The 26,844-nt window shown below is 46.3% G+C and overlaps 1 protein-coding gene and 1 long non-coding RNA gene across 4 annotated transcripts in view; one reads left to right on the forward strand and one right to left on the reverse strand.

The window, feature by feature from the left end:
• Window positions 1–26,844, forward strand: part of TSHZ2 (teashirt zinc finger homeobox 2) — a 496,921-nt gene that overhangs the window by 55,414 nt on the left and 414,663 nt on the right. The window lies entirely within an intron of this gene.
• On the reverse strand, window positions 2,601–8,867 carry LOC139186621 (uncharacterized). The gene is made up of 2 exons (XR_011570297.1): window positions 8,665–8,867; window positions 2,601–6,222 (listed from the first exon to the last, which is right to left on the reverse strand). It is a non-coding gene; the product is annotated as an uncharacterized lncRNA (long non-coding RNA).

Below are 26,844 nucleotides of genomic sequence, written 5' to 3' on the forward strand. Positions count from 1 at the left end.
ACTAAAAAAGGGAATACCTGTGAGCCCACCACTCAATCTAATAAAATATTACAAATACTGTTAAGTTTCATGTGTGATGAACCCCCCCCAATCCAATGCACCCTACCATCTGCCACAGCCACTGACTTGAATTGGGTGTTTATAATTTCCTTGCTTTCCTTCAGAGCTTTACCATATGGGTGTATCTCCTAAAACATGTTATGTGACTTGTTGCACATGTACAAGAAGACAAGCACGAAAATATTCGTAGAAACATTCCTTGTATTAGCCAAAAACCTAGAACAACCAAGTATCTATTAATAGGAGAATGTAAAAATAAATGTCATATTCATACAACAGAATACTATACAAGCCAGCTTACATGAACCATATGAGTGTTTCTTAGTAACAAAGTAAGTTCCATACTATAGAAGGATAATATTTTCTTACAAAGTTCATTTTTCTTAAGGAATTCTGGAGAGTAAGAGTGATTATGATGCATGCCAATTTTCTAAATGCTGGAAACTAATTTATCGCATTTAGAAACTATTGTGTGTGCCAAACAAAACGTGTATTTGGATGCAGTTCTTCCTGGGAGCCCTTCGCTTCTGACCTTTGCTCTGAGGCCTTAGATCAACGCTTGTTTTTGTCATCCTTATGGGGTAAGAGGTCAGAGCTGTCTTGCTTTGGTATCTTTTCAGACCTATGGGTCTAGAGGGGATTTACACGAAAGGCTACAGAATATAATAATAAGGATGAGACGACTGCGAGCCAGGCCGTTCGAAGTGAGGATTCTAACTTAGGAGGCCAACAAATCGAGATTAAACACATCAGGATTCAAGAAGCGGGCAGCAGCAGGTCCCACAGCAGGTGAGCTGCACGTCCGATTGGCAGCTGCTACGATGTGTTAGGGACTCTGCCCAGCGCCTGTTCTCCACGCCCTCAGGAGAGAGCTGAATGGCCAGGATGTTAGAAATCTACATTTGGAAAGCACTCGCCGTGCTCCGGTTACCTGTAGCACCTCCTCTGAATGTCACGGCCGCTCTGTGAGTGATCGCACTGTCGACATTGGCATCAGCCCCATCCTATGACTGAGGACCGCAGAAGAGGGCAATCGGCTCCCCAGAACTACCCCACCGCTAAGTGGCACCGTGGAGACACGGGCTCCAGCAGTCTGCCTCAGAGTTCTTATCCACGATGCTAACCCACCTCTTAATCCTCCCTCTGAAAGGCTGAGTTTTGGTGAAGATGCATCCGCAGTAAATTAACAGATGACATCATTCTTAAGGTTTTCAGTTTCGCTAAAAGTAGAACATTGACTTGAGAAATAATCAACCCGGGCTTTTGTCTAACAGGAAATTCACAGTTTCATCTTTCAAAGAGAAAATTCTAATTCAGTCGGCCAAGAAACTGAGATCAAACACAGTAGTGGTCAGCAAGAGGGGACAGAAGGTTCTCTGGGCTCCTGGTCAATTTTTATTCTGGTGCCCTTTGCAATCAGCTCCATCAGCTCTAATACGATAGAGAGATTTTAAATGAGTCACAATATATGAAACACTTCTTTTTCACAGCAACGGACACTGCTTTCCTAAAATAAAAATCCTTTTGTTTCTTCTGGCTGTAAAGAAAAAAAAATACCCATACATTGTGAAGCATAAAAAAAGAGATTAAATTTCACCGACAGACACCACCACTGCTATTGTTTAGACTACGCCTTTTCCCTGGCGGCTCAGCTGGTAAAGAATCCGCCTGCAATGCAGGAGACCTGGGTTTGATCCCTGGGTTGGGAAGATCCCCTAGAGAAGGGAAGGGCTCCCACTCCAGTGTTCTGGCCTGGGGAATTCCATGGACCAGTCCATGGGGTCGCAAAAAGTTGGACAGGACTGAATGACTTTCACTTTCATGCCTTTTCAAAACCCTTTTCCAAATAACCATGTGTACTACTGATCATACAGTTACACAGAAGGCGGTTTAATACAATGGAGTTTTATAACCTAGCTTTCCCTTGGTGGTTATGGTGAATATCTTTTTCTATCAGTAAGTGAAGATGCACATACATTTTAATGATATATATTATATAAAAATATTTCATTGTATGGATGTACCTTATTTACTTAACCCTATTGCTGAACATGTAGTTTAAAAAAAAAGAAAAGAAAAGAAAAACTTTCCTGTTCTAAATAACACTGGGGTGAACATCCTTGTATGCATCCCTGCACATTTTGCTTATTTCCTGGGACAGAATTCCAGAAGTGGAATTGCTACAGATCATGCCTGTTTAAGGCTTCTGATAGTCAGTGCCAAATCACCCTAAAAGGGCACATTTATTAACTAGCACATAAAGGGCTTGCCTACTGAGATTTAATATTCACTAGCTTTGAAGGAGCTACCGCAGCCTGTCACGTCTGGGGCCTAGAGGTCCCCTCTGATGTAAATCAAAACATTTGAGTTAACAGCGTTCAGCCTTGTCAGTCACCCACAAATTATAGGAGGCCTCCTCTGTCGTTGTCAATAACAAAAAAGGAAAAAATTACCCCAAAATGGCATAAAAATTAGGAACCAGACAAGTAGTCACCAAAAGCAGACAAATGAGACAACAGTGAAAAAATTTCTGATCAGAATGGAGTGTATCAGGTTAGCTTTAATTGTTTGGGTTTAGAGAGAAAGGCTTACAGCATGAATGCATGGGCAAGCACCCACAGCTTGGCACAGAGAAGGTGCAAGGGAATGGAAAGGCGTGTGAGGTTGAGATGATCCGCTATGTAAAGGGGAATCTTCAATGGTGGCTAGATGATAATTAATCTTACATCTTGCCCTGTCACCGTGTATATTTCTTTCTGTCAAAATTTGCAGTCTCCAGATGATGCCTTCTATGGCACCCCGTGGGAGCTGGGCAAGAGAATGTGCTACACAAAAAGCAAAGGCTTAGAATGGTGCGTGCGTCTTCTGCATTGCTGAGAACAGTCCCACTTGTAGAAAGGCAAATGATCCATATGCAACGTGACTAGTAAAGAACGCAGACACACACACAAATTCAAAAATGTGTGACTTTAGCCTTTCTAGGTCTCTGGAAGAAAAGGATAGAGTTCCAGGTCTGCTTATGCAAGCTGGTATCTCCAGAAACTAGTGTGGCTTCCTTTTTTCTGCTCTGATCTATCCACTGTGTATCTTTTGACAAATTCCTCCAAGAGGAACAAAAAAAAAAAGCATCCCTAGCAGGCTAAAATCCAACAAATGTCAAATTCCGAACAGCATTACTTGGTGTCTCTATTTAACATGAGAGTGGATGGCTTTTTGACAGGTTTATAGCTGATGAGTTCTATAGCCAGTCATGCAGGACAATTATGTTGGAGCTAATTTGGTGAATCAACGTGATGCTCTCCCATGGTCCCTGTGGCCTTCAGGAGTGTATGCGCTCAGTTTTTTCTGCTGGAGGTCAAAAATAAGCTTTGAAATTTGGCTAATCCCATCACATCCGCAGGACCCGTCTGGTGGAATAATCTTTGGATGTACGCTCCTAACGGAGGCCCAAACAGGAAGAGCCACTTGGTAATGTCATTAGCACCATCCTCAAGGCGCCCGGTGGGTCCCGAGGTTGGGTTCCCGAGGCCAGCGATGGCCTTGCGAGCGCTTGAATAATTTTGTGGTGAGGGAAGCGAAGAGTTCATTCTGGAAGCATTTGGGGGTCAGGCCCTAGGGACAAATTATTCCTCGTTGTTGGATTCCGTTTGATAGGGATTTGTGAGAACTGATGAGGAGGCGTAAAGATTTCCTGAGCTGCTTTTCCCCACGTCCTGCATTTTTCCAACTCCCCGGCTTCCCTGAGAGGCTAGCGGGGTCATCCGGTGCTGGGCTGGGGACCGAGAATGCTTGGGTATAAATCCTGACTCTGCCACGTCTCATCATTGAGCAATGCTGGGCCAGTCGCTCAATTCCTCTGTCTTCCCTATTCCGGGAAATGCGGATAATAATTCATCTTTCACAGACTTGTACTGGAACTACATATAACAATATCTACAAAGGGCCACCCACAGGGCCTGGGATATGGTAAATTTTCAGACATTGAGAACTATTGACCGTAGACTGGTAAACTTCGAGACCATCCCATGCCTGGAAAGTTACCGAACTCCATCAATCCAAATCAATGAAGTAAATACCATGCTTTGCATTGACAGCTGGCATCATTCCCTTCAAAATTATCAGCACAAAGAGTAGTTTGTCAGCAGACAGTAAAACTGATCTCCCCAATCAGGAACAGTCATTTTTACAGCTGGGAGTTACTTACATGTGGGATGGGCAAGGCGCAGACGGCTGACTGCGTCACAGGCTGCATTGGTTGCGGGACCTCTTTTATTCATTCCACACACATTTATTGAGCGCTTCCCTATGCAGGCAAACGTCACTGTGTGATGTGAAAGGAGAGGACAGTTTGGAGACAGACAAGCTCTATCACTTTCTGACTGTGTGAGCAAGTCACTTCACCTCTGAGCCTCAGCGTTGTCGTCATTAAACCGAGATAAGTGTAACCTGCCTTATGACATTGCCTATGAGGACTAAATGAGACAATAGCTAGAAAAGCCTAGTACAGCTCCTGGTGCAGAAAAAAAAAAGTGAAAGTGAAAGTGTTTGTCAGTCAGTCATGTCCAACTCTTTATGACCCTGTGGACTGTAGCCCGCCAGGCTCCTCCGTCCATGGAATTCTCCAGGCCAGAATACTGGAGTGGGTAGCCGTTCCCTTCTCCAGGGGATCTTCCCAACCCAGGGATCAAATGTGGGTCTCCTGCATTGCAGGCAGATTCTTTACCATCTTAGCCAGCAGGGAAGCTCCTTGGTGCAGAGAAGGTACTCAACAGATAGCTTTTTTATTCCAAAAATTTCCTTTAGATTCTGCGTCTAGGGATCAAAACCCACTTTTTGAAGAGTGAAAGCGTGGCCATGGTAGCCTTGTGGACAAGAGATCTGGAGTCCCCAGCACAGGACATAATACATGTGGCATTCTCAAAAAAATACTTCTTGAATGAACTAATGGATAAACTGACTTGTCTGAGCTTAGTTCACAGTAATAAAGTGCTAAATCTGCACATGGCAGGCAGGGGACGGATGGAGATGACTAAGGAGGTGGACTCTGAGGCCAGACAGAGCGAGATTCAAATCCGGGCTTGCCAACGCTAGCTGAGTGTCCTCAGACAGCTGACTTTCTCTCTAAGGTGCAGTTTCCTTATTTGCAAACTATGTGTGAGAATAGCTGTGTTAGAGGGTCATCAGCTTATAAGTGGCTGACAGATATTAGTTTTTGTTAAAATTATTGCCAAACAGGGTGTGTACACCATATTGACACTAAAAATCTATTTCCTGAGCATATTTTTCTTACTAGACACTAGTGAGCTCTACAAACTAGGGATAAAAATGAGCGAGAGAGACCAGACGCCAGGCCTGAGTGAGACAGACCATACCCCAGATGAACATGATAATTTTAGACAGAGTGGGGTTCCTGGGAACACATTAAAAGCAAAGGCAGTGTTTGGGAGTGGACAGGTTACGTCAGAGAAGTGGGTCAGAAAAGGTTTCTCTGAGGAGGGACAAGTAAGCAGAGTCTCCAGGGAGAAGAAGGAGGTGACCCTGTCAAGATTTGAGTTCCGAGACGTCAAGGCCGAGGGGACAGCGTGTGCTGGGGTCCTGCAGGGAGAATGCTGGCACCAGAGTGCTCGGCACATCGCGAACAGGTGAGTCGGGAGGAGGACAGCCCAAGGTACTCAAAACCCTGCCAGCTCCTGGAGGACTCCAGGGGCAGCCGCAGAGCATAGGGGTTTGATTCCAAGGTGATGGCAAGCGACTGGCAGGTGTATCATAGATGGAGGACTAGGCTGATTTCTTTTTCAAGGTCATGACTCTGGGGAGGGCGGGGGTGACAATGACAGGTGTCAGGAAGAGTTGCAGGAAGACAAGTTAGGAGGCTTCTGCTCAGAGAGATGCTCACAGTTGGGACGAAGTGGGTGGCAATGGAGAGGAAGATGGGAGCGATGTTGAACTGATTGGAGATGGAGGCACGGGACGGGGCAGTGAGACAGGAGAGCAGCACGCTCGCTCCTCGCGGCCTGGAGTGCTCACGCTGGCGTTTCTTATTCCCCCGTTGCTCCCCGCTCTCTCCCGGAGTTTCCATGGGGCGCCCTGTTCTCTGGAGAGGCGAGTCCTCTGTTCCCCCGTGAGACTGAGCTGGGAGGTCAGGGGCTTTGGCTTCGGCTCCTGGGAGATGTGAAATCAGCAGGGGTTCAAGCAAAGAAGGAAAAGAGTTAACCTCAGCAGAGACAGCTTTCTGGTATCAGCTGCTGTTTGTTTTTGCTTTTGCTCTTTATTCAGTATTTACATGGACCCAACTTAGTGTCATCAGAGCTTTTAAGGAAACTTGCTCTAAAAACTCAAGGGACAGTAAAATGCAAACCAATGAACATAAGATACAAGAACCGAGAAATATGGTATTTCTTTGTTGTCGCTCAGTCGTGTCCGACTTTCTTTTCTACCCCAAGGACTGTAACCCATCAGGCTCCTCTGTCTATGGGATTTTTCAGGCGAGAATACTGGAGTGGGTTGCCATTTCTTTCTCCAAGGGATCTTCCCGGCCCAGGGATCGAACCTGGGTCTCCTGCATTTGGCAGGTGGTATCTTTACTGCTGAGCCACCATAGGATCTCTAGTGGTGTATTAATTGAAATAGTATTTCCTTGTAAGAATATGACGACAAGATCCATTGATGGGTTTATTCAGATCTATTCACTGCGTCTGTTGCTCTGTGTTGGGGCATGAGATCAGCAAGGCAGACGGTTGTCCTGGCCCTCGTGGAGCTTATAATTTAATGAAGGAAGACAGGTTTTAAGAAACTCAGTAAAAATAAAGCAGAGTCCTTTGGTTTCCTAGCACAAAGGTAGCTATTTGTGGGCTGGCAAAGCGTGACTGAGAGACGCATCAGGACCCTTTTTACTTTTATTTGTATGTTTTAGTATCACTTTAAACTACAGAGATTAAAGAATACAGATCAAATCATCAGCATCAGATTACTTTAAGGCTGATTCATATGTATATGATAAGTATATGATTCATAAGTATATGTTTTATACAGTAAGTACACTTTTAATAAGTTATGTAAATTACTAAAAATCCTGGTGATTAACATGCATACACAGCATTCACTTCAACATGAAATATCCGTATGGTTCGTCAGCGCCATGTTCCCAACTGAAACTTGCTTCCAAGTCTATCAAGAATTCTGTTCCTTGAGCAGAGGAAAAGAGTGAGTTTCCTGTTTTGCCCAGGACAACAAATGAAGTCAAAATTTATGGCGTTACGTCTATTTAATTTGACCCAGGTATACCCAGGATGTCGCATGAGGTGTGGGGGTTGTTTCTTCTTCGTGGAAGTGATTCTGTTTCCTTATCTTGCTATTTATTTTCTCAATATAATGAGTGTTAATTAAGCATCTGCTTTGCTCAAGATACTGTGATGGGAATAAGTAAGCTGGGTTCTGTGACTCTATCAGAGATGTTTAAAAATTGTCTTGTTTTTCATATTATGAAAGTAATATGTATCTGGATATCTAAATTTCAAGTATACCTTTAATAATACAAATATATATGTGGGAATATGCATATATTTATGTATATATATACACATATGTATGCATCCTCTTTCTAAAATATATATATATGTATATATATAATTTAAAATATGTGTGTATGCATATGTATATTAGAGTGAAATAGAGAATATACATAAGATGTAAAATAAGTAACAATTCACTCTAATTTATATATATATGCACATCATATTATATAGTCAGATTATGTTACTGTATTACATATTATGTTGTTCAGTTGCTCAGTCATATCTGACTCTTTGTGACCCCATGGACTACAGCAAGCCAGGCTTCTCTGTCCTTCCCCATCTCCTTGAGTTTGCTCAAACTCATGTCCAGTGAGTCGGTGATACCATCCATCCACCTCATCCTCTGTCATCCCCTTCTCTTCCTGCCCCCAATCCCTCCCAGCATCAGAGTCTTTTCCAGTGAGTCACTTCTTCGCATCAGGTGGCCAAAGTATTGGAGTTTCAGCTTCAGCATCAGTCCTTCAAATGAATATTCAGGACTGATCTCCTTTAGGATGGACTGGTTTGATCTTGCAGTCCAAGGGACTCTCAAGAGTCTTCTCCAACACCACAGTTCAAAAGCCTCAATTATTCGGTGCTCAGCTTTCTTTATAGTCCAACTCTCACATCCATACGTGACTACTGGAAAAACCATAGCTTTGACTAGATGGACCTTTGTTGGCAAAGTAATGTCTCTGCTTTTTAATATCCTGTCTAGGTTGGTCATAGATTTTCTTCCAAGGAGCAAGTCTTTTAATTTCATGGCTGCAGTCACCATCTGCAGTGATTATATATTCTGTGATATGTTTATAATATGCATATTATATACGTATATGTTACTTAATGTAATATATTACATGTTATATATTTATACAAACATAATACATATTCATCTACATTATATAATATATATTAGATTATTATATCACATACACTTTATATATGGATGTGTAGCTAAACAGATATTTCCAAGGAAATCAGTTTCTTATATTTGTTTTATTTTTGCTTTTCACTTAAAATTTCACAAATATCATTTTAATTATTAAGTTACCTTTACATTGTAACAGCTGCTGAGTTTGCCACTGTCTGATGACGTGGTGTTATAATCCATTTAATTAGAGTGTTAGTGGAGGACAGTTCCCCTAATGCTGGACGTTTGAATTGCGTCCGTTTCTCCTCTGACGATTCCTGTTGTTAGGGACACCCTGTTAGGTGACTGAGGATTATTTCCGGATGATAACCTTCGAGGCGCAGCCTCCTGGGTTAAGTCTTCCGGAACAGACGTCATCGTCACTTTGAAGTCACTCGGTGCTGTCCTAAGGTGGAGCCGTGTGAACGCAGGAGGCAGAGGCAGAAACGGCTTTACATTTTCTATCATTGTCAGATTCACCTGCAGAAACAGCGTTCTTTTGTCAGAGGTGCAATCTCCAAGTCAAACTGGTGCTTTAGAGCAGAGAGACAGCTTCGTATTTCATAAGTCCCCTCAGCACTTTCTCCTCTTTTCAGACAGTCACAGAGACTCCAGACTGGAAGGAATGGAGAACATAGGAAATGGACTTGGGGACACAGTGGGAGAAATAAAGAGTGGAAGGAACAGAAAGTAGCATCCGCATGTATACACTACCACGTGTAAAGGAGGGAGCTGGTGGGATGCCACCGGGTAACACAGGGAGCCCAGCCTGGTGCTCTTGATGACCTAGAGGGGTGGGAGGGGCAGGGAGGGAGGCTCAGGAGGGAGGGATATATGTGTGTGTGTGTGTGTGTAATTGTGGCTGATTCGCATTGTTGTATAGCAGAAGCCAACACAACGCTGAAAAGCAGTTTTCCTCCAATTAAAAATTAAATAAACACATTACAAAGAAATTGTCGCCACTAAAAATAAATAAATAAGTTTGCTTTGAAATTAAATAGCCCTTGCACCAGGGAAATTTCTTTAGATATTTAAATCATCTTCCAAGCCAACTTTTTCCTAACTAAGTGTTCTTATGGTATCTGTCTTCTCCAAGGCTTAGAGCTGTTGGTCAGACCTATCTCTCGGGACTTGTTCCTCTGAGTCTCCGCGGATATGGATTTTGGTCTGTTTAATGGCAGGAGGTTGCACGCATGGCTGATGTGTCTACCTGTCTGTTCTGTGAGTGAGGCATTTTGCTTGAACGCCATGCCATTCCCCTCTCCCTCCTGTGTGTACAAATAGATTTGTCCTGGGCATGCGCCTGGGGCGGTGCCTGGGTCCAGGGTGGTCAGCAGTCCGCAGGGCTCGCCTGGGGCGGTGCCCAGGTCCGGGGCGGTCAGCGGTCCGCGGGGCTCGCCTGGGGCGGTGCCTGGGTCCAGGGTGGTCAGCGGTCTGCGGGGCTCGCCTGGGGCAGTGCCCAGGTTTGGGTGGTCAGCGGTCCGCGGGGCTCGCCTGGGGCGGTGCCCGGGTCCAGGGTGGTCAGCGGTCCGCGGGGCTCGCCTGGGGCTCCTGGCCCGCCCTGTCCCCATGCCACGCCCAAGATGCTGCAGCTGCCCACGTGCAGAGCAGGGACCTCTCTCGGGGCAGAATGCCTGCTCCGCTTCAGCGGGTCTCCGCACACACCTGCTAAACTCACTCCACCACTAGCACTTCCACTCTGCCGACAACTCACCTGCCTGCGGCTCGGGCAGGTATTTCTTGAACACAGCATCACATTTGGGAAGCCGGTGGCAGCCTCTCATAGACAGTGCCTAGCAAGGTGCTAGAGCTCTAAAGTTGTCCTGAAACCTACGTGCTCCTCCAAGTTCATTTCTAGCCATTGCCCTCAAGAAACCTTTGGGTTTGAGAAGCAGAAACCGAATATCCCGGCCAACTTCTCTCTCATATCAAGTTTGGTTTTCTCTCTAGGGATAAGTATCACCGAAATTTATTAAGTACCTACCGCCTACCGGGCACCTTGCTAGGCACTGTTATGTCTTTTCCTGTTGACCCCTCTTTCCACCATGGGCATTCATCCCCTCCATTTCACAAGAGATGAGATTGAGTCTGAAAATGGTGAGACAGTCTCTTAGAGGAAAATATGCAATGCTTGCCTTTGCTTTAGGGGCTTCCCCAGGCCTGCTTCTCAGGCTCTGACCTTCATCCATCTCTTTTTAATGTAGCCACGCTGAGTGCTCTTAGGTAGGGAACTTTTTCCTGCCTCAGGCCCCTTGCACGTGTTCTTCCTTTTGCCCGGAACCCTTTGGCTCCTTCCTGCCCCACACCTCCTGGGATGTGGTTTTCTCACCATTTCAGCAACTTCATCTCCACCTGGGGACCTACGCTGATCACCTGATTAAAAACATACTCCACTCTTCCGCCACCTTTATCGTCCTGGAGAACTGTCCAGATTCTGAAAGGAGCCGCTCCTCCTGTCCTTTCCTTTGCCCTTAGTAACATTTCTTAGCAAGAGTGGGGATCCTTCTCTCTCTCCATTCTGTTTTAGCAACACCGGTACGGGTTTGGTGCTCGGCAAACGTGCGTTAAACAACTAAAAGAGTTGAACAAAGATTTTCAAAGCACCTGCTCTGTGTTTGGTGCTGTTCTAGGCACTGGTGATACAGCAGCAAACGAAAATAAAAAGCCCCACTCCAGGAGGGAAGCCAGATATTAACAAGGGCATCAGTAGCACCCGAGGGAGTGGTGCACGCCACGCAGGTAATGGAGTAAAGACCAGCTGCTCTCAACAAAGGCGAGTCTGGCAAAGTGCCGTTTCCAGAGAGATCCAAACGAAGTAAAGGAACGAGTCGTACAGATGTCCCGGGGGGTGGGGGCGTGTAGTTCTTCAGGAAGAAGAAACCCCCAGTGCAAAGGACCTGGGGCAGAGACATGTGGGTGGGTGACGCCGCAGAGAGACAGCTTGACGGGCGTGGAAGCAGGAACGGGCTGACAGGTAGGGGTAGAGTCAGAGCGCTCGGCACGGGGCGGTGTGTAAAGGCCTGAGGACCTCAGTAACAATTTCAGCTTCTACTCTGAACGCAGTAGGAAGCCACTTGGAGCCAAGAGGAGACATGTATACATGAACAAAGTTACACGGCCTGAACTCCGTAAAGCCAGGGCAGAAACTGAATCCCCAGCTCACTTCCTCCTGCCGTATCCGTCCCCACTCGCGTGTGCTCCTTGTGCATTTGATCGTCAAAGCAGGGCCCGCCCCTCTTTGGGAAGCCAGCTGTGACAGCTGAGCCTGCTCTGGGGGCAGGGCCCTCTTTGTCTCGTGCCCTGTCTGTCTGGGGCGTCAGCGTCCACCTTTGGAGTCGGGGGCCCCACCCCAGGGACCCGGGCCTCTTCCGGCTGCGCGCGGAGCCGGCCTGGATCGCATTAGCTGCACTGCCTTCCGAGGGCCCGGCGGCGGCGGCGGCAGCTCCCGCTCCGAGTGCGACGCCCTGCAGCCTGGCGGGGTGCCAGGTGTGAGTAAATTGGGCCCAGGGTTCCTGTTGTTTTCCGCTCACACAGCAGCTGCTTTCGTTACTGCGCCGTGAACCCGGTCTCCCGGCGTCGTCAGCCAGCCCTCTCTTCGCAGACGCCAAGGGGAAACGAAATTGGGTTGTCTCTGCAATCAATAGAGCTACCTCCTAAGTACCCACCCCGCTCCTTGTGAACTAATGACCAGATGGTGGACTAAAAATGTTGCGTGTTGTACTAGTGAGAACTCTCCATTTCCAGGGATTGGTTTACATCAAAAAGATCGGTTCTGTATCTACAAACAGCCCGGGGTGTCTCGGCTTTGGCTAAGTTGGATGTAAGGGTTCAGATGGAGTCATCAGAATTAGGTCTTATTCTCCCTTTCTCTTCTCTTCCAGATGCTTCTCCTCTCAGGTTGTAGCAAGATGCCAATAGAAGGCTCCACCTTACCACCTCAGTGATGCCAAGACAGCTGTTCCCATTTCTAGTAGACATCCTGGAGCAGAGTGTCCTTGGTTCATACCCAGACCTAAACCAGTCATTTTCCCAGGGCAGCGCAATGCTGATTCAGCATTCCTGTGTCATGTGTCAACCTGGCACAAGTCTAGGCGTTAGTCCATGTAACCCTCGAGGACCATCAACAGGAAAAGGACAATTTCTCAAGGAAGATGGGGTCAAATTACCAGATGCTGGGTAGGAAAAACCAGTAGATGCTAATTTTCACATTCTCTTAGCGAGTCCTCAGAGAACTCTGTGCCACAGTTATTATCCCATTCTGCAGATGGGGAAGGTGAGGTGAAGTCAGCCAAGATGCACAGCTGGTGAGCAGTAGAGACAGGATCTGATTACAGACTTGTCTGTCTGAAGCTGATGCTCAAGGATCTCCTTCCACTTGAGACAGGCGGTAGAGATGCTGAAAAGAGGATCAGGAAACCCACTGTCCTAAAGCAGCCCTACGGGCTCTTTGCTCATTAAAAAAAGTTTTTTTCAATGTCTTTCATGCACTTCAGAGGAAGTTAGAAACCAATTTTCCAGGTAGCCTGACCATCATGGTGACTCACTCTTTAACAAGTACAGAGTGGAGTGTTCTGAAATTATCCTGTAGGGAAATAAGCGTCTTCTCCATCACACCGTGTTACCTACGTGTACGGAGAATCCATATGTCCACAACACTGTCTTATATAAACGTGTGGAGGCGTGTTTTAAAACCATGCATATTCATATCCTCTGTGTTTATGTAGATAAATATAGGTATTTACCCCTCTGCTAGATTCATATGCATCCAGGGAATCAAACATTAGTTACAATCTCCTTAGTGAGGAAAAACATGTTCCCTTCTCTCCTGTTCCTTTTATGATCATCTGAAATTCCTCTTTGTAGTGGCCACTAAATCATCTGGCAACATAGCATCCTCTAATTGTTAGATCGTGTACACATCATGTCTTTACATTTCTGAACCTCCTACTCCCTGGCTTTTTACTATTAACAACAATAATTAATAGCATTGTGTGAGGTGTATGTTTATAATCTCAATAAATTCCCACAACAATGCTTTGTAGGAGGCACTAGGGTTGCCATTATTTTTACAGATGAGGAAAGTGAGGCTTAAACAATTTGTCTGCTGAAACTTGCTGAACTTCTGATGGAGCTGGAACTCAAACTTGGCTTTCTTTTATTTTAAAGCAAAGTTTCTCAACCTTTCAACTACTGACTCTTAGCTGAGCCAGTAACTACTCTACTATTATGTAAGTTGAGAAAGAGAAAAGCAAAAATGGAACCCCAAGTCTCCAAGGTTAGCTAGGAGGCTCTGTTTTATGTATGTGTTAAATCGCTGAGATGTGTCCAACTCTTTTCAACCCTTTGGACTGCAGCCCACCAGGCTCCTCTGTCCATGGGGCTGGACTGGGTTGCCATTTCCTCCTCCAGGGGATCTTCCCAACCTAGGGACCAAACCTGTGTCTCCCATATCTTCTGCATTGCAAGTAGATTCTTTATAGTGGAAAACTTGCAGAAATCTATCAAAACTATTTGATCCAACAGTTCCAGTAGAAATATTGGTTAAAATGTGTTAGTATATAAGTATAAAATTATTCAATACAGTATGGCTTATAATAGGAAAAATTGCAACTACTTAAATGCTCATGAGTATGAAATCAGTTAAATAAATTAGAGTACGTGAATCCCATGGACTCTGGTGTCCCACGTTTCTTTGAAAGAATGCAAAAGCTCTACGTGTAAAAAATGTGGAAACGAAGATGTATTTTAAATGAAAAAAATTACAAAGAATAGCATAATCCCAATTTTTGGGGGGTGAAAAAATTCAGTCTATGAGTCTGCATAGAGGTGGAGTATTGGTGAGTATAAATATATTGGATTATATATAGCAAATTGCTAGAAAAATATAAACCAAGCTGATAACCGTGATTACCTCTGAGAAATTTGTATGTTCAGTTATTTTCTACACTGTAGACTGTGGCTGTCAATGGGGCTTTTTCTCCTTGGGGTGCATATACGGGCATGTCTGGACATGTTTCTGGTAGTGTGTGAGCACACTGCTCCTTGGGGTCTGGACGTGTTTCTGGCAGTGTGTGAGCACACTGCTCCTTGGGGTCTGGACATGTTTCTGGTAGTGTGTGAGCACACTGCTCCTTGGGGTCTGGACGTGTTTCTGGCAGTGTGTGAACACACTGCTCCTTGAGGTCTGGACATGTTTCTGGTAGTGTGTGAGCACACTGCTCCTTGGGGTCTGGACGGGTTTCTGGCAGTGTGTGAACACGCTGCTCCTTGGGGTCTGGACATGTTTCTGGTAGTTTGTGAACACACTGCTCCTTGGGGTCTGGACATGTTTCCGGCAGTGTGTGAGCACACTGCTCCTTGGGGTCTGGACGTGTTTCTGGCAGTGTGTGAGCACACTGCTCCTTGGGGTCTGGACGTGTTTCTGGCAGTGTGTGAGCACACTGCTCCTTGGGGTCTGGACGTGTTTCTGGCAGTGTGTGAGCACACTGCTCCTTGGGGTCTGGACATGTTTCTGGCAGTGTGTGAGCACGCTGGTGGCGGCCCTGGAGGGTGCTGTGTTGGCCTCTGGTGCAAAGAGACCAGCGAGGCTGCTACACGTTCTCTAACGCACAGGACGGCCCTCATAGAAAGGGTTATCCTGCCTAAAATACCAATAGAGCGAGGCTGGAAAACCCTAGTTTTTAACCCTGATTTGGTGCTTCAGTTTGTTACTATAAGCATTCATTAATCTTATACTTAAAAAAAAAATCTGCAAAACAAAGTCTCAATTCTGATATTTGAATAGAAGCATGGTTGCTCATGACTTTAAAGATCAAATCAAAGAAACAAGTTTAACATCAATCATTTTTTCACATGAACATAAAATACTTTCTGTTCCATTAGCAGAATAAGTCTTCCTTGTTTAAAAAGCTGAGAGCCGAGGAAGGCTCACTGTGGACGCGGTCAGTTAATACCAGTGAGGACGCTGATTTGTGTGCGCTTACTCAGTCATCTCCAAACCTTTACAACCCCAGGGATGTAGCCACCAGGGTCCTCTGTCCATGGGATTTCCCAGGCAAGAATGCGGGAGTAGGTAGCCATTCCCTTCTCCAAGGGATCTTCCTGACTCAGGGATCCAACCCATTGTAGGCGGATTCCTTATGCTCTGAGCCACCCCAGAAGTGGCTTAAATTGCTTCATCTGAAACATCTGTGTTTTGCTTAAAACTAAAGATGAAAATCTCTATGTTGTATTTGTTTAATTATTTCTTTAGTTGTGAAACGAAGCAAGTGTTCTAAATAATCCTTCATTCTCTGTGAAGAGAGTAACTGCCCCGTCATTTCCTTCTCCGAACAGAAATACTCCTTTGTCACAGGGCGTTACCATTTCAACTTGGAAATAAAACATCTCTTCTCTCATATCTGTGCTGTAGTGTCGCCACAGTGAGTATCTTTTTACACATTTAATTTCTGAGTACAGAAATGATACTGAGTGTGAGTAGGGGGAGGGGCAAGCCTTGAGTGAGATTTTTGTAAGGGAGACTTGCTGCAGAGTCTTCCACGGTCGGCAGGAAACGAAAGAAAGTGAAAGTGAAGTCGCTCTGTCGTGTCCGACTCTTTGTGACCCCGTGGACTGTAGCCCACCAGGCTCCTCCGTCCATGGGATTGTCCAGGCAAGGATACTGGAGTGGGTTACCATTTTAGGTCTTGCTTAACTCGGGAGGACTGTCAACAGTGACTCCAAGACTGAGGTTATTGCTAACCCTAGGGTCAACACCTTGACACTGACTTTGTCTTAATCTACCCCTGCCCAACCCTGAAGTATAAGACCCAGAGTTCTTAGATTCACACAACCTTTAGGGTTATATACTGGCCCGCTGATGTGTGTTTGGGGCTTCTCTGGTGGCTCAGTGGTAAAGAATCTGCCTGCAGGAGATGTGCATTTGATCCCTGGGTTGGGAAGATCCCCTGGAGAAGGAATTGGTAACCCACTCCAGTATTCTTGCCTGGAATTAATTCCCATATTTGTCAGATTGGGGTACGTTTTGCTGCAGTAAAGGAAAACCAACAAGGATGGATTTCTCATGCTCCTTACACTTGTGGATCTGTGTCCTCATCTGGTCAGCAAACTGAGCAGAAAAGCTGCTGTCTGGGAAGGCCCTCACCTGCCCTTGTGACGGAGAGTAGAGGGCACACCCTGACTCTCAAAGCGACGCACGCTGCTTCTGATCACGTTTCTTGTGATCGTGGCTGGCTCCAACAGGGTCGGGGAGAACCGACGTCGAACGGGGAAGAGGCGTCAAGTGTCTGAGTGACTCGAATGATTTCCAGTCACCAAGGTGTAAAAATCGCGTGCAGATCTGAATTTCTGGCTTCTTCTGAGAACTTGTGGAATCTTGCAGCTTTGGAGGCACACAGTCAGGGGAGGGAGGGGATGGGAGTAGCTACTAGCAGCTCTCCTACTCGTGGCCTGCGGACAGGCCAATGTTTACCAGCTCACCAGCCCTATAAAGTTGTTTCACTCACACAAGAGGTCGGCTCGCTTCCTGTAGGAATTTGCGGTGCATTTCTTGAACTGAAGTCCTGCCTAGTGGCAGCAGTTCCGTGATGGAGTTGGGCGACCCGGCTTGCTCCCTGGGAGAAGCCCCTGACCACTGTGCCATCAGGCGGGGTGGTCTGGTGCTCCGTGCCTCAGGTCATGGGCGAATGCGAAGTAACAGCAAACAGGAATACGAGCAGCAACCTCTGAGGGCTGTGATGAGGCTTGAATGAGAAAAGTCCACACAAAGCACTTAATTTAGTGCTGGGGGCAGAAAAGAAGCAACTGCTCTATTCTTTCACCATCGGCCTCACCACCGCCGTCATCTTTCCGAACCGCAACCCTGCCTGGACCGTTAACTGACACAGAAACGGGGTCACGGGGTAAAAAGCTGTCGGTGGACGAATACTGACCGGCCCTCCTCCCCTCTCTCTGTATCTGTTTCCTATCTCATAAATCAAAAGAGTCGGACCAGAAGCTTTCTGAGGTCCCTTCCAAACCTGACATTCTGTGATTCCAAGACATAAGGAGGGCCCCCGGATTCCTCCCCGAGCTTTCAAAGCATTCCCCATGTAAGCTTCAGCGAGGGTCTGGAGAGTGTATCTGTCAAGGGGGCTGCAGGCAGGGGGGAGCCGCGAAGCCAGAGTATGAGGCAAGCATGGGAACAGCCTTAACCACAAGCTCTGGCCTTGAACCCATCCAGGGAACACTGACGTGCGCCAACGATGCATTATCTGTTGAAGAGCCTTCCCAGGAAATGGTGTTCTGGAACCCTCCACAGCCGGTGACCTCGGCCACCCCCATCGGTTCCCTCCAGCACTGGTCTCCTCTTTCAGGGCACGTGGGGGGCAGCAACAAGACCCCCGGGGCTTTGCTTGTGTGCTTCAGGCAGCCTTGCCTCTGAACAATCCAGTGTGATGACAGAGGTATTATCACCCTGAGCTATAAAATACACACCAACAAAGAGACAATGAAAACAGTGACTACAAGTTTGTGTGCCTGAGTGCAGAGGGAGCAAATTCTGCTAATTAGAAGAAGAAATCTTAACTCCATTTAGATTTCTGCAAATGAATCAGTATTTGATTCAAACAATGTGGAAGCTCAGCTTAAACAGTCAAGTAGGTATTGCTAGGAATCCAGGCTCTGGAGTCAGACAGTCTCTGCCCCTGGGCTGTGGCCTGAAGCAAGTTCTGTGTCCTCTTAGAACTTCACCTCCCTTGTCTGCAATGCGAGGGTGGGAATCCTGACCTTGTGTAGTTGGGAGGTTGACTAACAGAACCATCTTCTTTAGTTAATAAAGGGTCTGGCACCTGGGGCTTCCCTAGTGTCTCAGACTGTAAAGAATTCGCCTGCAATGCAAGAGACCAGGATTTGATCCCTGGCTTGGGAAGATCCCCTGGAGAAGGAGATGGCAGCCCACTCCAGTATTCCTGCCTGGAGAATCCCATGGACAGAGGAGCCTGGCGAGCTGCAGTCCATGGGGTCACAGAGAGCTGGACATGACTGAGTGACTCACCCACTCGCTTTTACTCTTCACTGGCACCTGAGCCCTCCATACACGTCGAGAACAAGGTGGGACCTCTCTGGCGATCCAGTGGCTAAGAACCTGCCTGCCCATGCAGGGGCCATGGGTTTGATCCCTGGTCTGGGAAGATTCCACAGCCCGTGCTCCACAACCAGAGAAGCCGCTGCAGCAAGAAGCCTGCACGTCGTAAGGAAAGAGTAGGCCCCACTCACCACAACCAGAGCAGCACAGAGACCCGGTGCAGCCAAAAATAAACAGATAAAAGCGAATAAACTCATAAAAAGTAAAGAACAAGGCAGCTCAGTTGCTGCTGTCCCGTAAGTCATCTCCGTGCAGCGCACTGAGGGGGGGATGATCTCGAGAATAAGCGTGAGTGAATGAAGATGCTAGAAGGGTCTGTGACATATTGGATGCAGCATGCTCCCCATGAAGACCCACGCGGCCATGAGAGTACAACCCATTGTTCTGAGAACTGCTTATTCTTCAGGAAAATGTTAAAAGTCTAAGGCTTTGTGTGAAATCTCCTGGTTTTTTTTTTTTAATGCTGTCTAGTTTATTAAACTGGATGCCTATTTAGCTCCAGTAAAACTAGACTCCCTCAACACTTCATACCCTCTGAAATAGCAGTGGCTTTTTTAAGGCAGAATTTTGTCTCGTATAAAAGTGCAGGCAGGTGGTTGAGAAGGGGCAGTTCACTTTTTGTGGTCAGGGACCCAGGCACCTTCTAACTTGTTGCTCTGCTGCCTTAATAAGAAGCTCCTTCTCGTGGTCCAAGGTGGCTGCGGTAGCTGCTGCCATCACATGTACATTCCAGGCAGCAGGGAAAGGGGTAGTAGAAGGATGCTCCTCTTTTAAAAGTATAACCTGGAAATTACACCTATTTCCATACATACCTGTGACAAGTACATTGTCATAAGGCCACATCTTTCTGACAGAGAGCCTAGGGAGTGTGGTTTTTACTCTGGGTGGCCAAATACTCAACCAAGAATCAGGATCTACAACCAAAAGGAAAAAGGAACAAAGCCACAAATAATGTGGATTTTTTTTTTTTTTTTTTACATGAACACGAAGCTAAACACATCAGTAGGTCACTTGGGAACACAGGAAGAGCCAGCCTACGTTGAGGATGTGGTAAGAACATTTCGTTTCAGTAGAAGTCTCTGTGTATTAACATGACTATCAGCACCAACATCAAAGTAGTTCCCATGCATTGAGCGCCCACTAGGGCTTAGTCAGCCTTGGTTGCTAAGCACGCGTGAGGGTTAGTCAGCCTTGGGTGCTAAGCACGCGTGACTCCTCCGACCCTCGGAACAACCCTGTGAAGGTGGCCAGCCTCCTTCATCAAACGCGGGAACAGAAGTCAGAGGGATGCGGTGATTGACCGGTGCGCGCCGTCTTTGAGCGGCGGGGCAGGGATCTCGTCTCAGGCCCCTCCCACACCACGTCTTTGCTTCCTCCGTGCCGGGGACAGCGGTCCCTCACCTCCCTCCGCCCCTCCTGGCTCCGCGCAGTTCTCCGTCCTGGTTGGGAGGAACCTCGCCCCAGCATCGTCACAAGCTGGAACCCAGGTTACGGGAGGTCACAGACAGCCCAGGACCCACACATGCAGACGTTGGGCCTTCCCGCTGTTCTTTGATCTTTCTCTTGATTAAGTTACACATTCCTCCACCTACTTACATTTTAAGAGGAGGAGAGAGAAAATGTGAAATAATGACTCTGAGCCGAACTGCTTTTCTTCAAAATCACGAATAATTGTTTTCCCGGGGTGTCTCGGAAGGCGTTCCCCTCTCATCTCTTGCCCGGGGCTTGGCAGTCGACTTCAGATTGCCCCTTGCTTGCTTTTTTTCTAGCACAAGCGTTCCGTGTAATCCATCATCGTAGCCATTATCCTGCTTCTGATCAAGGGCAGGATGGAAAAACTCCCTCTCCCTTCAACACCTACCACCAGCTCTTTGATTTGCCAGGCGTGGGCAGGAGGGAAGTTTCCGGCGAATGACCTCAGACCCTCTCCATGCAGGGCCCCACGCAGCAGCTACATCGTAGTCAGCCTGGGAAGAGAACATTGAGCCAGCTCTCTGTAAACAGCAAATGGCTTCAAATTCATTTCTTTTCCCTTGTTGCCAAAAGGCTTTTCTTCCTCCTCCTTTTGTGGGTACCCTGTGCGTGAAGGTTTCTGGGAGAGGTTCATCGCATGCACCTCCAACCAACTTACCAAGCTTGAAGCATTCCTGGGCAGCCCAGCCCTTATCAAGATAAGTAGGTCAGCAATTCATCCAGCTGGCCACGGAACTGAGGCGGGGTTTCTCTCAGCCTCCCCATGGATCTACAGCTGGGCCCAGATCACCTCCGGTGGGGGCTCTCCTGAGCTCTGAGGGATCTTCAGGGGCTCCCTTGGCCTCACTCACTAGACGCCAGTGGCAACCCCTCCCCAGTTGCTACAACCCTAAAGGTCTCCAGACATCGTCAGGTGGCCCCTGGGGGCTAAATCACTCCAGGTGGAGAGCTCCTGCCTTAGGGAGGTTAATCCAGGTTCATAGAGCGGTGAGGGCTGTGGGTTCTGCCTGTTGGCCCTGAGGTTACTTCCTGGTCCTCTGACCTAGAAGGGGTCATTGCTTCTCTGAGTTCAGTTTCCATGTCTGTAAAATGGACAGGAGGACTGGATCTTCTTTGTGAGCTTATTGGTGGTGTCCATTGACATGTTTGTAAAAGGTTTAGAGAGCCCCAGACCCCTAGTAAAGGAGAAAAGAAAGCCAGCTTTTATGAATGTTCGCGGCTGATATCAAGCTGACAAAGCAGCTCTGAGGATGGGAGAAGTCTGGGCCCTTGCCCCCTTCAGCCTCTACCCTTAACATTCCCTGGCTCAGATGTCGTGCTCTGGTAGACAAACTTTCTAGTTCTCTTCCTGAAAATACTCTCTGATTCAGGCGCTCATACTTTTGCTCAGGTGCTTCCTCCAGTTCTGATTGCCTCCCTCCTCCTCTTCATGGTTAACACCCGCCTACTCACCCTGAAAGTGCTGCTTGGAGGCCACCTCCTCCAGGAAGCCATCCTTGCTTGCCTCCTCCCTCCCCTGACGAACTGGGGTATGTCTCATCCTCAGGGACTGAGGACGTCTCCGTCCCTTGAAATATTCTGCTATCTTCACCATTAGGTAGTGCCCTCCACAAAGACAGGAACTGTGCCTTATGCATCTTGGAATATCTGGCATTCCGCTCAGGACCATACACTGACACTGTTAGAACATCTGTAAGAGTGCGCGAAGGAGGGAGAGGTCGAGGGAAGGAAGAAGAAAGGGCCGGCTGCGGGAAGCGCCCAGCACAGCGCCTCGAAGGGGAAAAAGTATTTGGGTCGATGAGTAGCTACTTTTATTTTCGGCGTATTTTCTTGCTCTTGTAGTTCTCTTCACTGTCAGACTCTCCCCAGCCAATGAGCAGACCTGAATCTGCAGAGAAAGATGCCTTTCCTTCTCAAGGGCGAGCTCCATGTCTTCACAAATAAAACATCTGATACATTAGATACAAATTACGACTGCCTCTTTTTTCCAAGTTTTCTTGTGATTGTGTTCATTAACTCAACAAATATTTACTGAGGTCCTGATTCAGGGGAGAAATGACCGTGGTCCTTGCTCTCAGGGAGCTCTCATTTATTACATAAATTATTATGTGATTATCATACATAATACAGTAGACATATTTATTACATAAATCGTATGTAATATTTACTTATGACATAAATATGTAAATGTGCAATGCCAGCAGACAGATGTAATATGCAGAGTGATCAGGGAGGAGTAGACAGGGTTGGCTGAGTTGGGTGGTTATTTAAAATGGTCTGTCAAAGAAGGATATTGGGTAAAGTAAGGTTTGAAAAGAGAGCTGAAAGAAGGGAGGATGCAGGTCTTCTAGCTGATCCTTACACATCCCTTTAGATGATAACTCTTGGTGTGCTGCATCCGGAACTTCAAGTATAGTACCTTCTGTATCCATGGTTCAGTGTCCCAGGGATTCAATCCACTGAGGAAGGAAAATATTTGAAAAAAATTCCAGAAAGTTCCAAAAGGCAAAACTTGAATTTGCTGTCCACTAGAAATCATTAACATAGCATTTACATTTTATTTACAACTATTTACATAGAATTTACATCGTATTTACAACTATTTACATCGAATTTACATTGTATTAGGTATTATGAGTACTCTGTGAAATTGAAAGTTTTAAGTCCCTCAGGGCTCAGTCATGTGGATTCTTTGTGACCCCATGGACTGGAAACCAGCCCCCGCAACCCCGCTCCTCTGTCCATGGCATTCTCCAGGCAACAGTACTTGAGTGGGTAACCATTCCATTCAGGGGATCTTCCCAGCCCAGGGATGGAACCTGGGTCTCCCGCCCTGCAGGCGGATGCTTTACCGTCTGAGCCACCAGGGAAACTCCATGAGTACTCTGTGTGTGTGTTAGTCACTCAGTTATGTCCAGCTCTTTGCAATCCCATGGATTGCAGCCCGCTGGACTCCTCTGTCCATGGAATTCTCCAGGCAAGAATACTAGAGTGAGTTGGAGAGCGAACGTTGCAGATAGATTCTTTACCATCTGAGCCACCAGGGACGCCCCTATGAGTACTCTGCTGCTGCTGCTAAGTCGCTTCAGTCATGTTTGACTCTGCGACCCTATAGACGGCAGCCCACCAGGCTCCCCCATCCCTGGGATTCTCCAGGCAAGAACACTGGAGTGGGTTGCCATTGCCTTCTCCTATGAGTCCTCTAGAGGTGATTTAAAGTGTATAGGAGGATGTGTGTAGGTTATACAAAAACTACTACACAACTTCACACCATGTTACAGAAGGGATTTGCACATCCATGCACTTGGTATACTTGGGGATCCTGGAATTAATCTCCCCTGAGGGTACCTAGAGATGATTGCGTTTGCAGAGAAGAGTTAATTATTTGAGAACAGCCTGTATCAGCATGTTCCGGAGTATCTCCAGAATTCTTGCTTCTTGGGATGTTAGTAGAAGCTCACTCAAAACATGAAGTCTGCAGAATTTGGAGAAACAGAAAAACAGAACTTACCATTTTCCCTTGCTGCAAGACTCTTCAGAGCCTTTAACAGGTCAATGACTGTCATGAATGTCCAAGTGGGAATTAGGGAATGTGGTTCCCTAACTTGTTTCGGATTCAGACGGCCTTATTCAACAAGCATATTGTAGGACTTGTGCTCAGAGGGATGTATTTTGGTAAAATCTCTTTTGGACAGGGTGTCAAAGAAATATTTTAATCATATTACTATGTCTTGGGAAAAAATCCAGGTGTTTCTGAAGGATTTGCACTGGATCTTGTTCAGGACCTTTCACTGTTGAGAACTAAAGGAAGCATCAAGTGGCCAGGTCGTTTTATTCCCTTATTCCACAATGATTGTGCGAGGATCGAGAGTGCACACCTGTTCATCTGACTGACTTGGAAATGCGTTGGTCTAGCCACAGGACAAAACATTGGCACAAAAAGCTACTCATTACTGAGCCCAACTTTACTTTAGCTGCCTGTGTAATAGTCCCTGAGGTTTAGAAATGCAAGATTTAGCTCAAAGAGCATCTAAAGATCACTCTGGACTATTTGAGAAAGAGCCACAGAAGTGGCGAATCGAGAGCAGGGCCTCCGGCTACACAAGGCTGGACTCGCACAGAAATCCTACCAAGTTCTCACAGAGTCTCAGTTTGCATTTCCTCTAAAGTGGGATTCTACTCTGATGGCAGATGTTTGTCTTTATCCAAAGAAAGGTTGGGAGGCATAGAAGGGACTTTGTAGAGGAGGGTGAAAACTGAAATTGCTAGTTTGGATAATATGCCCATATGTATACATTTATAAGTTTATTACAGTAAAATACACGTAAATTTACGTCTTAGCCATTTTTAAGTACTCGGTTCAGTCATGTCAAGTATATTCACAGTGTTGCACAACCAATCTCCAGAACTTCTTCATCTTGCAAAACTGAAATTCTGTTAACAGCATCTCCTCATTCTCCCCCACTCACAGCCTCCTCTCTGTTGTTGTTAGGTTGCTATGTCACGCACGATTCTCTTAATGTCCAACAGAGCCCGCCAGGCTCCTCTGTCCGTGGGATTTTCCAGGCAAGAATACTGGAGTAGGTTGCCACTCCCTTCTCCAGGGGATCTTCCCAACCCAGGGATTGATCTCACACCTCCTGCACTGGCAGGCAGATTCTTCACCACTGAGTCACCAGGGAAGCCCATTCTACTCTCTACCTCTCTGATTTTGACTACTCTAGGTACCTCATATAAGTGAAATAAAGGATTTGTCTTTTTGTGACCTGGTTCATTTAACTCGGCATAATATCCTCAAGGTTCATCCACATTTAGCATATGCCTAGACTTCCTTCCTTTTTAGGGCTAAATCATAGTCCGTTGTATGGATATACTGTATTTTGTTTATCCATTCATTTGTTCTACTTCTTGGCTATTGCACATAATGCTGCTGTGGACATGAATATATTAATTTTTGAGAATCTAATTTCAATTCTTTTGGATAAATATCTATAAGTGAAATTTCACCCGTTACATTTTTAAAACAACTCTATTGAGATATAATTCACACACCATAAAATTACCTTTTAAAGCAAAATTCAGTGGATTTTAGTACAGTTGACCTTTGAACAGCATGGGTTTGAATTGCTCAGGTCTATTTATGTGCAGATTTTTTTTTCAATAAATATGTAGTACGCAACCGCATGATCCAGGGTTGGCTGAATCACTGGATGTGGAGCCACAGATAAGGGCACTCACTGTGAAGTTCCAGGCAGATTTCTGAGTACATGGAAGATTGGTGCCCCAACCCTCAAGCTGTTCAAGGGTCAACTATATGTTCACAGATTCATGCAACTGTCCCCACAGTTGATTTTATAACGTTTCCACCACCCTACAAAGAACCCTATGCCCTTAGCAGTGACTCCCCACCCCTCCCACCCCCAGCCCTAGGTGAGCACTAATTTACTCTCCGTCTCTATGGATTTGCCTCTTTCGGACATTCATTTATAAATGGAATCACACTGTATGTGGTCTGGCTTCGTTCTCTTAACAGAAGGCTTGCAAGGATCATCCACGGTGAAGCCTGAATTCGGGCTGCGTTCTCTGTTTATTGACGACGAGTATTCCGCTGTATGGATAGGCCGATTTTGTTGACTCATCTGTCGGTTAGTTAATGGATGTTTGTGTTGCACCCATCATACCATATTACCATCTCCATACTTCTTGCCTTGTGACGCTGCCAACATCTAGCCTTGTGGCATTCAGAATTTTCCTTTTCTCTACTGGGACAAATAAGACCCTTTATGAAAATGTAGACCAGAGAACTCATCTGAGCGGTGAACTGCGGGTTCATCGCCCCCGCCCCCCTTCACAGTCTTATTCCCTCCAAATAGAAAAGGAAGAAAACTCCATCCACTCAGCCTAAAAGCAATATATATATATCTATTTTTTTTCCTTCACTATTTCTAATGGAATAGACTTGTGCTCTTTAGGGAAATCAATAGGAGGGGTAACAACCGATTATACTATGAAAAAGGAAATTTTAAAAGACTCTTTGGAAATAGTGCATACATAAAACATTTCTGAACTATCTGCAAATGCAGGAATTATCCCTCGATGCAAAGGATCTGTGCCAAAGTAAAAGTCTGCTTGGGCTTTTATGAATTTCCACGTTAGTGGCAACTTTCTCACCCCAGCGTCTGTGACGGCTGCTGCTCTCTCCTGTGTCGTCCAGTGTCCGTCTCCAGTTCCATTAGAGGACAAGGCTGTTCTGTCTAGTTAGTAATGGAGCCCTAAGTGAACTCAGAGTGTTTCAGGCATCACAGTTCTTAGCCATGTGTCCAGCAGCATTTGGATTTTACTGAATGCCAGGGCAAAAGACTCTTAGGGGTTTGGGCAGCATATTTCCTTGCTCCGGACGTTGAAAGGAATAGAAGTCACATTTGGAATGAACTGCGGGAAGACTCACCACAAGCCGTACCTGTTTGAAAGCTCAGCCGTGGGGGCAGTCTTCTCATTATCTGAGCGACCTGGCAGACGCCCCCCTCTCACTCATATTTCACGTTCACGCAACCACCGTCCAACTTTGTTACAAAGAAGGTAGAGAAACTTGTCATTTGTTTGATCATCGTCGTGGTGTAAGAATTTGCCTGTCACTTGTTTAGGATAATGGCTGAATTCTTTCGTTTGTCAGGGGATGCTTGGCGGTTCGGATGTGTTAGACTGCTCGCAAACAGCTGAAAGAA

Source organism: Bos indicus, chromosome 13 (assembly GCF_029378745.1).
Source record: "Bos indicus isolate NIAB-ARS_2022 breed Sahiwal x Tharparkar chromosome 13, NIAB-ARS_B.indTharparkar_mat_pri_1.0, whole genome shotgun sequence".
Taxonomy (NCBI): domain Eukaryota; kingdom Metazoa; phylum Chordata; class Mammalia; order Artiodactyla; family Bovidae; genus Bos; species Bos indicus.